Here is a 16,593-nt window from a genome sequence, read left to right on the forward strand (position 1 = left end):
CAGACCCAAAACCCATAAAGTAAAGTTTTGAAAATCGGGAAAAAAAATCCAAGCATCACAATCAAGCATCTGAACATATAAATGATAAAAATGCTATCCATTGATTTTTATTTTTATTTTATTTAATAACAGAAACCTCATCCTGCCCTTGGATGAGTTTTCATGAGAAATGCAAAGCCCGCCTGGCTGATTCACCCGAACGCCAACCATAAGGTTGGACGGACCACGAAAAATTGGAGACAATTGCACTGTTAATGGGTTTAATTGCCCTATTAATTGTCGGCGGGCGCACTTCTGACTTTTGCGCACATCCGCCAAGTGAAATATCACGCGAGTACAGGATGACGCAAGAGCTCGACCAACGTCTTCTCATGCGATTTTACCCCTGATTGGGTTGGGCGCATGACTACCCACAGCAAAATTCTACCCTAAAGTTTCCAGCTGCTTAAAGCTATATTCCCTTTCCTTATCCCTGTTTTCATTCAAAAATCTATTACTCTACATCTTTCCACACCTTGATCTACCATCTACCATGATCTACAGACTTCTTTTGTTCACTTTATTGTACCCTCCAATTTGGTGCCTTATCAAATTTTGATATCCTTTAGTTAACTTTTTCCATCCATACTAGCTATTTATGTATTATATACGTATTAGTAGTATTATAAGCAGCTCCAGTACAGGTCTGTGTGAAAAAGTACTGACAACATCACCTCCTTTGGAGCCCTGATTGCCACGTCTGTGCAGATTTCCCACCTGTGAAGAATATATTCTTGGAAAAGTGTTTGGAATAATGAAAGCCAGCAGGCATGTTTCCCAGAGAATCAGGGTTTTTTCTTTGAGGGTTCCACCATTTATTGTATTCCTGCCTTGTGATTTGTAGCAATGAATAGAACATTAATGATTTATACACACAATTAGATATTGATTACAGTTCTAGAATTTCTACTACAACCTCATTAGTGTGATTGGGTAGCAGGTGTCAGGCTATTACTTGCTCAGCATGTATTATTGATTTTCCATTTCCAAAGAATGCGTCTATAAAGAGAAATATTCATTGTGATAGTTCTAGCACTAGTTTTTGAGGAAGTCACTAATTGCATTCATAAACTATATATGATTGCTGTTCATGTATCCAATCAGCTGTACTTTCTGATTGTCTCTTGATGCATTATTCTGGGCCATAAAATATTGCAACTGAAAATAAGGTGTTATCAACATCCACATATGACTCCCATCTCTCCACTTTGGATTTGACAAAGGGTATGTACCCCTTTGTCTGAGTCCCTGAGATTGTTAATGTTCTAACCAGTAACTCTTAAAGGGGGTGGGGGGGGGTGGTTGCAGGGTCCTTCTCCTAGCAGACAAATTGGCTCCAGTTGGCCAGGCCTGGCTTATAAAATGTAGATGGCCTTTGTTTAGCTCCCTTTGAATTTGGCCTCTGCAACCCAGAGGGTTATCTCTTCAGAGATAACGAGGTGTAATTTTCTTCGATACCGCCAAATAGCTCCTATTGTTCAGGGTCACAGACAGGCATAGCTTCAGCCATTTTAAAAGGCTTTATCCAGTTTTCAAATTTTAAAAATTAGCCATGAAGATATAGATATCTATATATTTTATAAAATATATAGTGTGAGGTCTTAGCACCCTGGCATTATGCACTCCACGTGCATTGCCTGCACTGTTGCTATCATAATTAGTTAGTCAGAAAACCATTTCTGATGTACTAAAATGAGTGGGTATGTTAGAATTGGGAACAATCCTGGAGTAACAATAGAACATTTGGTCGCCATGTATTTACAAAGGGATAAGTAAAAGACAAAATAATAAGAAGGAAAGGTTGACGTACTCCTTCTGAAAACAGAAAACATTGCCATTTATATCGTCATGTCTTTTTAAATTACTGAATATTTAGGGGTCTTCAGGAGACTACCCTTCATTAAACAGATTCTTGCAGTTAAGCAACAGTGAAATAAATTGATTGGTTTTTGCCTCTAGCCTGAATTAAAAAAGCATTTGGTAACTGATTATGTTAAATTGTATCTGAACTTCTGCAGCTGCCTAAAACTGTGTCTGTACATGTTTCTAAGGTGACATCGATTAGAGAAGGGAAGTGTCTCTATTAGGGTTATATAATGCCTCTCAAAGTAGGACAAATAAGAACCAAAGCTTCCCACAAAGAAAGAGAAAAAAAAATCCGGTCTCACCCATTTGCAGCAAATGTTAACAACCATCAATTTGGGAAGAAAGGCCCTGTGATTTGTGGTCATAAAGGCACCTATGGGGGGTTAGCATATTATTCACCATGTTCAGCTCTGACAATCCCTTATGACTGAATGGAAACAATAGGGTATAAAGGATCCATTAGAGGAAGGAAATTATGACTAAATGAATAGGTCCTTGAGAGACCTGCATGGGCGTGATGCACCAAATGACCTCCTCCTGTGCTGGAAGGTTCTATGATTCTATGTTGAAGGATAATCTTTTATGTATTGATTCCAGTGCAAGTAGCATTAAGAATAAAAGAACCTGCAATTAAGTGCATAAAATCTAATTATTGTTCGTGTAAACACCTAAGGCATTGTTTATCGGATCCAGATGTTATTAGGATTATGTATAAGGTTAATCAATTTGCAGAAGTTTGATTGACTGAAAATCATTTTTTTTCTTTTTATGTTGCTTTTGCCTTTCGAAACAAACACTGATACAAATCAGTGTAAAGTGAGAGTAGAGTTGACTTTCACGATGAGATAGCACACAGAGATGAATCAGTTATGTAGGAAATGGTACAGAAGTTCCAGTCAAAACAGTGTAGATGGGACCAGGCTGGGCAGAGCCCCTTTTCTGTGCTGCTACTAGCACATTTGAACATTTCTGCCATAATGTTAAACATCTGCACACAATAAAAGTAGAAGCAATCTAAAAGTCCTTGAACTCTTAGAATGTACTTGCTGCTGAAATACTGCACACTTTCCTTTGTACTGGTTGCAAATGCCACTCCATGGTCTCTGTGGCAGTCTATTATCTTGCTATCTTTCCACTTGCCTTGCTGAATATATCTATACCATACAGAAAATCCTTCATTAATCATGCCCTTAGGTATTCTTTTCAACCTCACAATTTTTTTTAGTATTCTCTCCATTTTTGTTTTTTGCCAAAGTTAGTTTTCACATAGCCGCTGCTTATTCTCTTTGTTTGGAAGCATAAAACTACACAGTTCATGAATGTTGCCAATTCTGCACAACTTACTTGTCAGAAGGTAATTTTCAGTTAGTGTATCACTTCAAGGACAGAAGAAAGGATGGAAGATAATTGGCAAAACAACTGGAGCTGGCGATGGGGAGATTTTTTTCATGCAGTGAGTCTGATGATTTGGAATGTACTGCCTGAAAGGCCAATGGAAGCTGATTCAATAGTAACTTTTGAAAGGGAATTGGATAAATATTTGCAAAGGGATAAAAAAATGGTGCAGGGCTATGGAGAAAAAACAGAGGACGGTGATACCAATTGGATAGGTCCAGGAAAAAGCAATTCATTCTCACAAACCTATTGCTTATATTTTTAAGCCTCTGATCTCTTAAAGGACCTGGTATCTGTCATTTACACAGCTAAAAGTGTTCCTTTGATTCTTCTAACCTAACAAACTTTGATCATGCTTTGTGTAATAAAATTCTCAATGAATGCTGCTCGCTTAACATTTTGTGCACTAAGAACCAATTTATTCATCTGGCTCTGAATTGGTTCAGTGGGCTGTTGGTAAGTTCACATGCCCACTGGCATTCCTCTCCATTCTGATGCTATCTTACACATTGAATTCATATAAATGATCAGGTTTAGAGCAACAAAACTAATCCAAATATAATATGGAGTACCAAGAAGTGATTAGAGAATGAGCTGTATAGCCTTGAATTAAAAAAGTTAATGGTAAACTTCATTTGGGTAAATAAAATATTTAATGATATAGAGAAGACTAAACAATAATAGCACAACAGAAGCAGGACATAAATGTAAATTAATAAAACATAAATTTAAAGTAGATATCAGGAATAAATTTAAATGTCAGTGGAGTGAAAAAAGGCTCCTGTATAGCAGAAACATAACATAGACGATTGGTTCTGATTGCATGTTTCTATGCTGTATATTCTACATAGTTATGGGTAACTATCTGCAATTGGACTTTCTACAGTTAACTTGCCTCTTTTTTGCCATCTGTCTTCATAAAGGAAGACACAAATAATTTCCCAGAAATACTAGGGGCCAAGGGTCTAGTGAGAAGGAGGAATTGAAGGAAAATAGTGTTACTAAAAAAAAACAGCTGGACAAATTAATAGGACTGAAAATCAAAAAATCCCCAGGATCTGATAATCCACATCCCAGGTTACTAAAGGAGGTGGCTACGGAAATAGTGGATGCGTTCGTTGTCTTCTTCCAAAATTCTGTAGATTCTGGAACAGTTCCTGCAGACTGGAGAGTGGTAAATGTAACCCCACTATTTAAAAAAAAAGGAGGGAGGGAGAAAACAGTGAATTACAGGCCGGTTAGCCTAACCTCAATAGGAGGGAAAATGCTTGAGTCTATTATAAAGGATGTGATAACAGGACACTTAGAAAATGTCAATGGGATTAGAAAAAATCAACATAGATTTATGAAAGGGAAATCATGTTTGACAAACCTACTGGAGCTTTTTCAGGATGTGACTAGCAGAATAGATAAGGGAGAACCAGTGGATGTGGTATATTAGGATTTTCAGAAAGCTTTTGATGCAGTCCCACATAAGAGGTTAGTATGAAAAATTAAAACATATGGAATTGGGGGTAACATATTGACATGATTGAGAATTGGTTAGCAGGCAGGAAACAGAGAGTAGGAATAAATAGGTCTTTTTCAGAGTCGAAGGCGGTGACTAGTGGGGTACTGCAGGGATCAGTGCTTGGGCTTCAGCTATTCGTAATATATATCAAAGATTTGGATGAGGGAGCCAAATGTAATATTTCCAAGTTTGCTGATGACACAAAACTTGGTGGGAATGTGAGCGATGGGGAGGGTGTTAAGAAGGTTCAAGGTAAATTAAACAGGTTGAGTGAGTGGGCAAATACATAGCAGATGCAGTATAACATGGATAACTGTGAAGTTATCCACTTCGGTAGGAAAAACAGAATGGCAGAGTATTATTTAAATGGAGATAGATTGGGAAATATTGATGTTCAAATGGACCTGGCTGTCCTTGTACTCCAATCACTGAAGGCAAACATGCAGGTGCAGCAAGCAGTTAAAAAGGCAGATAGTATGTTGGCCTTCATTGCAAGAGGACTTGAGTACAGGAACAAAGATGTCTTACTGCAGCTGTACAGGGCCTTGGTGAAGCCATACCTGGAGTATTGTGTTCAGTTTTAGTCTCCTTACCTAAGAAAGAATATACTTGCCATAGAGGGAGTGCAGCGAAGGTTCACCAGACTGATTCTTGGGATGGCAGGATTATCGTATGAGGAGAGATTGGGCCGGCTAGGTCTGTATTCACTGGAGTTTAGAAGAATGAGAAAACATATACAATACGATTGTGACAGGGCTGGGCAGACTGAATGCTGGGATGATGTTTCCTCTGGCTGGGTGTTCTAGAACAAAGGGTCACAATCTCAGGATACAGGATAGGCCATTTAGGACTGAGATGAGGATAAACTTCTTCACTTGGAGGGTGGTGAACCTGTGGAATCCTTCACTACAGAAGGCTGTAGAGGCTGCCACTGAATATATTTAAGAAGGAAATAGATAGATTTCTATCTATTTCTATCTAAAGGTGTCAAGAGGTATGGGGAGAGAGTGGGGCTATGAAGTTTAGATAGAGGGTCAGCCATGATCCCATTGAATGGCGGAGCAGGTGCGGTGAGCCAAATGACCTACTCCTGCTCCTATTTTCTTTGTTTCTATGTTTCTATGTATGGTTGACATGCACATAAACCCAACACCAAACTTAAATGTTTCCAAACTGCTTGACAGCTTAGCATACTATTTCTGTTTTCCAGATATTTACCAGGAATCTGTACAATAGGAATGTAACCTACTTATTCCGGGAGCTTAAATGCAGTTAGCAAAGAACTAATTCTTGGGGTCACACAAGCTGGTGTGCCATAGATGCTTTTATGAGTCAATGCCATGATAAACTAGCAATATCATCTCCCTCGTCAAACTGATAATACGATTTGGTTTAATAAAATGTTTGGGCCCCAGATTCTGCAACCTCTCCTACCACGTTGCTTATGTCTGTAAGCTTATGTCACTTACTCCGTCAGTTCAACAGCATGATGATGCTCTTTTACTTTGTGGTTGATTTCATGTTGCCTCGAAATTCTCCCATCCAAAGAGCATAAATAAATATGCATTGTTGCTTAGCTACTGTCTTTACTATCATATCAAGAACAATTATACAATTAAAAAAAGTCTGGGTAAATTGCCCTGGAGAAAAATCTTCAATAGTCAGTGATTCAGACTTCTCTTAGCTGAAAGTTAAATGTTCTGCCAGTTTAGGCTTCCTACTATTCACCTTCCTTTCATATTATACACTAAGAAGTAAGGGTTGAAAAATAAATTGAAAATATGTATTCACTCAAATGTACCCGTGGTTACATTTCATTGATTTTCATTTTTCTACATCTTTAAATTGTTACCTTGAAGAAAGAATAGCCCTTGTTTCCCAGTCTTACTTGCATCAGTGCTATTGTATAATGGACGTTAAAGGAAATTCCCGCATGAAATGTTAAATGAATGTCCAAAAACCTCCATCAAATAAAAAATGCATCCTTTCTTTAAAAGTTCTTGGAATATTGCAATTTTGATTCACGAACAAATGAAGAGACCTATTTGGTTCTTTTTGCCTAGTTTAGCTTGGTTCAGGTGCTGAATTTATCTTCAGAAACACAAAATCTGCTGGAAATAATGCATCAGGCATCATCTTTGGGGATAAAAACATTTTGCTGAAAAAAGAGAAGCTTTTCATCTTGCACTCATCAGATCAGACACAAGAATGCTAAATTTCAAAGGGAACAGCAAGTTATACTGCATGAGAAAAGTGTGCTGATTGGTTGGCAGATCAACTCTGATTTGTTGAAGTGTTGCCATGGAGAATGAACCAGGGAAGCATTATCCCCCACACTTTTGTTTAGTTCAGAAAAGTACAATGCCTGGGCATGTTCCTTCTACTTGCAGAGTGCAGGCTCCTGCATATAGCAAGCATAAGTGAGCCACATTGCAAACCCGACTTATAATCAGGCCTTTTGCGTCTTTTTTGAATTAAACAAAGATGTGGGGGACATTCGTTCCCTGATACATTCTCCATGGCAACACCCCAATCAACTAATGTTGACTTGCCAACCATTCAGCACCCTTTACTCATGCTGTATCAATTGTTTCTCCCTTTGAAATTTGGCATTTTTGCACCTGTCCTGCTAAATACAAGTGACAAAGCTTTGGCAGCATCTGTCTTTTTTCAGAAAGATTCAGATTCTGTACTATCAAGTGATTATGAGTTAAAGTTTCAGGTTGACGACCCGTCCTCAGAACTGGGAGCACTTTGAGGTGTAACAGTTTTTAAGCATGGCAGGGGAAGGGAATGAGGGGAGGAAATAACAAAAAGGAAGGTCCGTGATAGGGTGGAAGGCAGGAGAGATTAAAGGGCAAAAGGCAAAAGGAGATGATCATGTGGCAAGTAAAGAAACAAAAGATGGTCCTAGCAGAGATATAAATGTGAAAAGTAACATCATCACAACAGCTGCTGACCAAACAGAAAAACGGGAACAGTGGTTATGATCTGAAATTATTGAACCCAATGTTGAGTTTGGAAGGCTGTAATGTGCCTTGTCAAAACATAAGGTACTGTTCCTGAAGCTTACACTGATCTTCACTGTAACAATATAGGAGGCTGAGGACAGGAAGGGGAACAGAACAGAGAATTAAAATGACAGATGACCCCAGAGAAGCTTGGGGCCATGCTTGTGAATTGAATAGAGTATTCTTTAAAGCAATCAACCAATCAATGTTTGGCCTTCTTAATGCCGAAGGGGCAACATAGAGAACAGTGAATAGACTATTGTAAATTGAGAGAAGTACAAGTAAATTACTGCATGGAATCTCACAGAGGCGAAGGGGGTCTTGGCCATTGGCTCGAGAGCCAGTGAGAACCCCGCATTACCTCTTTTCATGAAAACACTTGACAGGCCAGGGATTAAGGACTGGGCGGGGGCAGAAGTCCTGCCCACCAAGAGCTGCTGGCCAATCAGAGGTATTCAGGAGCGCCACTGAGGAGGTGGTGGCTTCTGCCGGTATTGCACCCACACGAGGCGTTGGATCGAGGAAGGGCAGCGATAGATAAGGTAGTCAGCGGCAGGCCGGCTCTCAGCTGCCTCCCATCCTCATTTTGGGTCTCTTGATCAGGCCTGACAACGAATGCGCTAACTCACCACCCCTGAGGCAGCCCACAAGCAAACATGCCAGGATTTGCTTGTAGTATTCCCTACATGGCAAGTTACTGCCCGCTGCTGGTTAATGCCACTTAAGGGCTTCAATTCATGCCAGGAAAGGGAGGTCCTCCATGGGCCTTCCCACCCCAGACTTAGTTAGGGGGGAGGCGGGGGAAGGTGGAAAGATTCCCACTCGCTACCCTTCACCCTGATTAAATGCCCTCTGCCACCAAACTCACCACAGGGGAGGACACAAGATCCTGCCCTAGGTTTTCAGCAGGAAGAAACATTTGGGACCTTAGATTATGATAAATTAGGAGGTGAAAGGGTAGGTGTTGTAGCTCCTAAACTGTTTGGGAAGTGTGTGTGAGGAATGATTGAGGAGTGCGCCAGGGTTTTAAAAAGGGAATGGTCCCTTTGGAACTGTGAAAGGTGAGTTTAGTGGGGGTGGGATAATGTTGGTGTTGGCAGAAATGGTGAGGGATGATCTGTTGAATGTGAAGGCTGGTGGTGTGGAAGGTGAGGATAAGGAGAACTTTATTGTGGTTCTCATGGTGGGACAGCAGTAGCAACGGAGACAGAATGGACACAGCCTAAAGTCTCATCAACCATGGTAGGGGGAATGTTTGGTTCAGAAGAAAGGAACACATATTGGAAGCGTTAGTATAAAGGTAGCATCATCAGAATGGAGGATCATGGCAGAGGCGTGACTTTCACTCTGACGGAGAGGCTCTCTGCTGTGCAAAAATGATGGATGCGCCCGGAAATCGGAAACATCCCCTCCCACCCACCGAACTAGGCACCTGCCATTTTCATGGGGTTGGGAATGGGCCCAGGTCAGGGTTTGCGCCATTATAAATCTTCAGCTGCCTCCACTCAATTCGGATTTTGGCCTCACAGGCGTCTGAAATGCAATGTGCTCAGAGTACAGCTGGTAGCTCTGAACTTTTTGCATTATTTTGGATAGCCAGGGTACATTACTCTTTGGAGAGGTGCTAGAATTGGAAGCATTGGTATAAAGGTGGCAACGTCAGAACAGATATGGTGGAGATGAAGAAACAGCAAGAATGGAATTGAGTCCGTACAAGAAGTGGGTTGTGAGGAAGCATAGTCTAGGTAGTTGTGAGAGGCAGTCGGCTTGTAGTGAATATTGGTCAACATAGGAGCATAAGAAAATCAGGTAACATGGAAACCAGGAATAGCTTTATTAATAGCTGTATGGAATTAGCTCTAAACTTGCCTTAACTGCTCCAAAATTGGCAAAAACTCAATTCAAACTTTAACCCAGGGCTGTTGGAGTGTGGGGCAGCTGGTTTCACAGGGCAGTGTTTTTTGCCTTAATGACTAGTGCATGAAGGTGGCAGGTAGAACTTTGTGCTGCAGAAGGGTGCATAACGCTTCATGTGAAGGGCAGAGAAGTTGGGCTTGGCACCCTCTCACATAGATGCCATAGGTGCCAGTCACTCTGAACAGCTGAAGGCCAGGGGGAGAACAGAAGATCAAGAGAAAGAGGCTGCTGCACGAGCACCAGGAAGGAGGAGACGCAGGGCTACCAGATACTACCTTGTAGAAAGGGTGTACACATGGTCCAGCAGTAGCTCGAGCCACACTCTATTGACCCCCACGCTCTGCCTGTGGCTGTGAAGGTAACCATTGCTCTGAACTTCTATCCTTCAGGATCTCTCTTGGGATCATCAGGAGACCTCCCTGGTATATCCCAGTCAGCAGCACAGAGCTGCATTAAAGCTGTAACTAAAGCCCTGTCTGCTTATGTGCGGGAATCACATTAATTTCTCTGTAGATTTGACATCTCTGACGCAGCGGGTCTATGGCCTTTGCCCAATTAGCAGGCCTTTCTTAGGTGCACAGTGTTATTGATTGCACCCATGTTGCCATAAGTTGTCCACCTTTGTACACCGAAAGTCCTACCAATAGCTCGATGTCCAGGTGGTTTTAAGACCACAACAAGGTCTTCATTCAAGTGTTTGCATGGTTCCCTGGTGGCTGCTACAACTCCCTACTCCCTCAGCTATTTCAGCCATCCTCGCAGATCCCTAGTTGGCTTCTAGGGGACAAGGGCTACCCCTTAAGAACCTGTCTAATGACCTCTTTTAGGAGCCCACAAATGGAGGCAGAGTGCAACTACAATAGCAGCCAAGTTGTCACTAGGACTATCATCGAGCAGGCCATTGGCACTTCAGGTGTCTCAATCACTCAGATGGAGACCTTCAGCAAGGGTATTAAGAGTAGTAGCGATGTGCTACATGCTGCATAACATTGTGCAGTGGGGGAGCCTAGAAATCGATGACAATGATGCAATGGGCAGAGCTCCAATCTCTGAGGAAGAGGAATATGAGAAAGATGAGGTGGAGGAGGAAGCCTCTGTCCATTCTGATGATTCCCAAATGGAGGAGGATGATATGGCCATTAATGCCAGAGCAACTGGCAGGCATGGCCTTGTAGCCAGTAACTCTGTGCAGGATGGGTTCATTGCCAGACCTGTCCTTGTGCAAAATCAATTCACATAAGGTCCTCATATCTCACAATTGCCATCAGCCAATCCCTGTGGGCAACCTCCAAGAACATTTTACATTGACTCTACAATTACTCACTATAATGCCTTTCCTCACAAGCGAGAGAATAAACATAAATGAGTTTGACTCAGTCATATTAAAATGGTTGAAACCCTCAGCATCATAACCATGGGCCTCATGATATCACAAACACAAGTGGTAAGAAGCCCTTCACAACCTGTCCTCTTCATGTAAACACCAGTGCCTGTAAATGAACTGCAAAAGCCACTATCTTGTCCATAATCTAACCGTGCTTACAGTGCTGAGAGTAGCACTGTACAGCTACAGTGTGGGCTGTAGCAACACACACAGGAAGAGCAGTTGCAAGCAGTTTGAGTTTGTTTGAAGATAGCTACCAGGGAGACTGGATACTAAAAGAGGGAATTACAGAGATATTAGATTTCCCAAAAGAACCAAAAGGTCCCAAGCCAAATGAGCGAGTCAGAAACTGAAGAAAGTCCCAAAAAGACCTTCTAGTCAAAGGGAGGACAGGAACTTGGTAAATGTCCTGATAAGTGAAGTTAAGATTGAGGACAGAGAGAAAGGCTCCAAGCTTCAAGCTAAAGAGACCAAGGCTGCAAAAAGCAGATTCAACACAGTATGCTGGTGAAGTGAAAAGGTCGAAAGAGATAACTGAAGGTCTGTAACTCTTTGCTATGGACATGCGAAGCAGTGGTGTACTGATGAAAGTTGAGTTAGTGTGAGAGTGCACGGAAGACAGCTTGAACACATGTGGTGACCCAGGGGAGGAGAACATTGGAAGGAGAGTTCAAAACCCTGGAAGTGAACCCTTGCAGAAGGCGCCTGAAAGAAAGCATCAGTTTGGGAGGAAATTTCAAAGCGAGTTCTTGGAAAGTGAAGATTGGAAACACTCGTGCGAAAGATGTAGTTCAGTGAGACCGGTTGGCTCATGGTGGAACAAACATCTGGGGGGAGTTGAAGAGAGATCGATAGCTTCTGTTTTGGGGTGGCATTTGTCACTTGATTTCAGAGTGTGGTGTATCTGACCACAGGTTGCCTATTAGCTTACATGGACTGTGTACTTACTGTGGACATTAGAGTAGAAGGTAGCTTTTGTAACTTGTGTTATCCTGACAAATCTGTATTTATCTGTAACAGTACAGTTGGGTGTGAAGGAGTTTTATAATATAGTTAACCTTTTCTTATTAAATAAATGTTTTGTTCTTTTGTTAAAATTTCATTAGCTGACTCAGGTGATTCTGTTCAGTGGCCACTCTCCATGTATCTTAACAAACAAATAAAAGTTAGGATCTATCAAGCTGGGCTCCTCTTTGAGATCAGGCTTGTCCAGTGGTAACCTAGCTGGAATCGTTACACTAGTCTGGTGTCCCTGCCGCTTCACACATCTCTTCTTTCTTTTGATGCCTGAGGGATGATCTGGCCTGAGGGGCAAGGGAGCAGAGCTGGGACTGGTGTGAGACACAAAATAAGTTATTTGGGTGTAGCCTTTCTTATTGTGAAAGCACACTCTGATGCACACCATTACCTTTAACCATGCTCGTGCTGCCCATGTTATGTAACCCTATCCCAGCACTCCCTCTCACGCCAATGTCCCCTTGTACTCAGTGAACTGACATCATGACCTCCACCATTACCACCTTTTTCTGAGGTGGTTTTAGCACCAACTTTATCATCTGCCACCAGTGATTCACCAACACCAACAGAAAGTTGTTCAGACCCTCTGCCAATTTCCATGGTCATTTGTTCAACAGAGTGAATTGTTCTCAGCCAGGCTAACCCACCCCCAGCCTGGGCCATCTCCGTGGTGCTCTTTGACCGTTTCAACTGCAACAACATGATTTCATGTGAGCCTGATATATAACGCATGGAGGGATATTGCTCTTCAGTGTGTCTGTGCACAGTGCTCATTCATATGTGTCCTGTGCGCACCTACATGAGCTGCTTACACATACAAGCCTCAATGCTGAAGCAGAGGTATGTGTCATGTCTTGCACTTTAACTGCGGCATGCAAATATGAACCTTTCCTTGGAGCTCTGTATGGATGTGTCAGACATGGGGGAACTCCACCACCTGCAAATTCCCCCCCAAGCCACGCATCATCCTGACTTGGAAATATATTGCTGTTCCTTCACTGTCGGTGGATCAAAATCCTGGAACCCCCTCCCAAACAGCGTTGTGGGTGTTACTATACCACAGGGACTGCAGCGGTTCAAGAAGGCAGCTCACCACCACCTTCTCAAGAGCAGTTAGGGATGGGCAATAAACGGCGGCCTAGCCAGTGATGCCCAAACCCCATGAACAAATAAAAGAAACATTCGATCTGTGAAACCTTGGTACAATTATTTATCATCCCAGGAACCTTTCATCTTCTCCAGGTAAATTCCCAAGCAAATGCAAAAGAATCAACATCTTCCTAATCACATCCTCCTCCACCACCATCCAGGGTCCCAATGTCAATTTACTTGTAATTCCTCCAAGCTAGTATACTGTGTTTGCTGTTGTTGATACAGTGTCCTACATGTTGAGGAGATCAAACGTATTTTCGGTGATCACTTTGCTCAGCGCCTCTATTCTGTCCTTAAGCGTAGCCCTGAGCTCCTTTTTCACACTAATTTCCTGTTCACTCCTACTCTGATCTCTGTTTTTGGCATTCTACGCAGTTCAATGAAGCTCAAGTTATGTTTGAAGATCAGAACCTCATCTTTCTATTAGGCCCTTTGAAGCTGTTTGACCTTAATATTTACTTCAACAACTTACATTACATAGAATCAAAGAGAATTTTGAGCACAGAAACTGAAGTCTCGACCCAACTGGTTTGTGCTGGTATTTATGCTCCACGTGAACCCCCTCCCAACTATATTTCATCAAATGCAATCTGCATATTTTTCAACTCCTTTTTCTTTCCGTAGATACCTGTTGAATGTTGGTTGTGAATGGCTAAGGAATGATTGCAGAGATAGATATCTCTGAATGATAACTGGTTTATTGGATGAACATAATAGATATACAAGACGAGATGTTACTCAGCCCAGGCCATGAGCTTTTTCCTTCTCAACTCCTAATCATGTGTCTCTCTCTGTCTTATGTCATCACTTGAGCGGTACTGTTTCTCCAGTCCCACGCATGAACTCTTTCAATACTGAACACCCTAATACCACATCTCCCCTCAAGCTTTTGTCCAAATATATTTTAGATTTATATTTACATACTACCCCATCTGCCCCCCCACCCCAAGTCTCTGATTTCATAGATTCAATGTTCTGGAGGTTTCACAACTGCTTGTGTTCTTGTCAGGCTTGGACAATTTGACTTCTTTGGTTTGACTTGGTTGGTCTTCAGTAAGAGTTGCAGTATCTGGTGTATTGTCAGTTTGACTCTTCACCTCTGGTTCTTCCAAATGTATAATAGATGGCTCTTTTTGAGGAATAGGTTGAGATTTCTCTTGTTCCTTCTTATTGTGCCTTCTGGGGTATGTATTAAATAAGATAATTGTTAATTGCCATCTCTTTGGATAGTGACTCCTTCTCTGCCTTGGTCTGTTATTCAAACCTTGGCTGCTTTGTTCAGCCTGGGCAGGTTTATGGTGTGGTACCTCCTATTATAATTGGAAGCTTGTTGTTTTCTGTAAGTCTGCTCTCTGTCCTGTACTTTCTTGGTGTCCTGGACTGCTAGCTCTGGGATTAATTTCTTGGGTGGAATAGGAAGTTGTTTTCAAAGCTTTCTGCCCAGCAGCACATTTCAAGCGGTGCTATTTCTTTTTTCTGTGGAGTATACCTGTATGTTAGAAGTGCCATTGGAAAATCCTCTTCTTCTTTAAGAGGGTTTTAATCGTGTGACACCCCTTTCTGGCTGGCCTTTGGATTGGGTATACCTTGGGGAACTAGTGAGGTGTAGGAATCCATAGTTCTTGGTGAAATGGGTGAAGTAGTAATTGGCAAATTGCAGGTGGTTGGCATACTCCACCCGGTCCAGAATGCCATATGTTGCAAAGACATTTTTCAATGACTAAGTAACCGACTCGGTGGTTGTTGTGTGTAAACATTTCACTTTGATCCACCTGGAGAAGTAGTCAGCAATGATAAGGAAGGATTTTCTATTGTACATATATAGATTCATTCCTAGATATTCCCATGGTCTGGTAGGGAATTGACTGGGGATTAGGGGTTCCCTCTGGACTGGTTTGTGCACTGTGAATACCTGGCACTGTGAAATCATCTCTCTATTGATTTTGATATTCCCGGTCACCACAAACCAGACTGGGCTCATGCTCTGCATGTTGTGATGCCCATGTAGCCCTGGTGGGTTCTTTCTAAAATCTCTGGTTGGAGTGGGACGAGATATTCCAACCAGCTCACTGTATACCAGCAGGTCATCAATTATGGTAAAGTATTTCAGTTGTTCAAAGTTTATTTTTATTACCATTCCACTGGGGCGCTGCTGTGGCCAACCTTGCATCCAGTATTGGCGAATGTGGATGAAGTTCTCAAACTGCATCTGCTCTTGACATATTTGTTGTAAGTTCTTGGAGCTCAAACTGGGAATAGGACTTTGACCTCGTTCACTAGATTTATATCCTGTGTTGCCAGATGGTCAACTGTGGCCCTAGACAATGTGTCTGCAGTCATTTGTAACTTACTGGACATATGCTGTCTCATAAATCAAGCGCATTAGTCACAAACAGAATGTTTGGATTCTCGAGGGCATTCTGGTGAGTTGCTTTTTGTCCAATAATGAGGCTAATACTTTGTAGTTGTTTTGATGACTATTTTTAGTCAGATGATATAGTTGGAGAATTTTTACAAGCCCACGTGGCTGCGAGGGCGTCTTTCTCTATAACCGCACACCTAATTTCTCTGTCAGCTAGTGCCAGAGACACGGAATAGACTGGTTGACAGCACCCCTTCAGTTGCTCTTGAAACAGGACTGCCCCTAGCCCTCTAGGTGAGGCATTGGCTATGATTGTGGTTGCTAGAGATGGGTCATAGTGAGCTAAGATATTTGGTGAGAGCAGCATGTCTTTAGTCTGGTGAAATGTGTTTGTACACGAACAGGGGAAAGAGCTCATCCTGAGTGAGATACAGCCAGAGTGAGTGTGGGTATTGGCAATTTGGTGCACAGTGGGAATTCGGTTCACAGGAGAAGAGGTGCTCTTTGCATTTTTTCTTGGATATCCAACTTCTTAAACTTTCAGAGAAGTGGTCTTGCCCTGCTGCAGTAGTAGAGGCTACAAGGGAAAGGAAAGACTGGTAAATAGTGGGTCAGGTTGGGTAAGTATTTATTACTTTAATCATTTATAGTTTAAGGGCTTTTGTGGTTTATAGCTTGTATATTCTATAGTAACAAAATCAAGGAAAGAGGGGCCATAGAGTAATTGATTTAAAAGGTTTAATTTAAAGGGATAGGTCATGGCAGGAGAGCTCAAAGCCATGATGTGCTCCTCTTGCTCCCTGTGGGAAGCCAGGGACATTTCCAGTGCCCGGGACCAGCATGTGTGCAGGAAGTGTGTCCAGCTGCAGCTCTTGGAAGTTCAAGTTTCAGAGCTGGAACTGTGGCTGGGGACACTGTGGAGCATCCGCGAGTCTGAGAG

The sequence above is a fragment of the Carcharodon carcharias genome, chromosome 6 (assembly GCF_017639515.1).
Source record: "Carcharodon carcharias isolate sCarCar2 chromosome 6, sCarCar2.pri, whole genome shotgun sequence".
Taxonomy (NCBI): Eukaryota; Metazoa; Chordata; class Chondrichthyes; order Lamniformes; family Lamnidae; genus Carcharodon; species Carcharodon carcharias.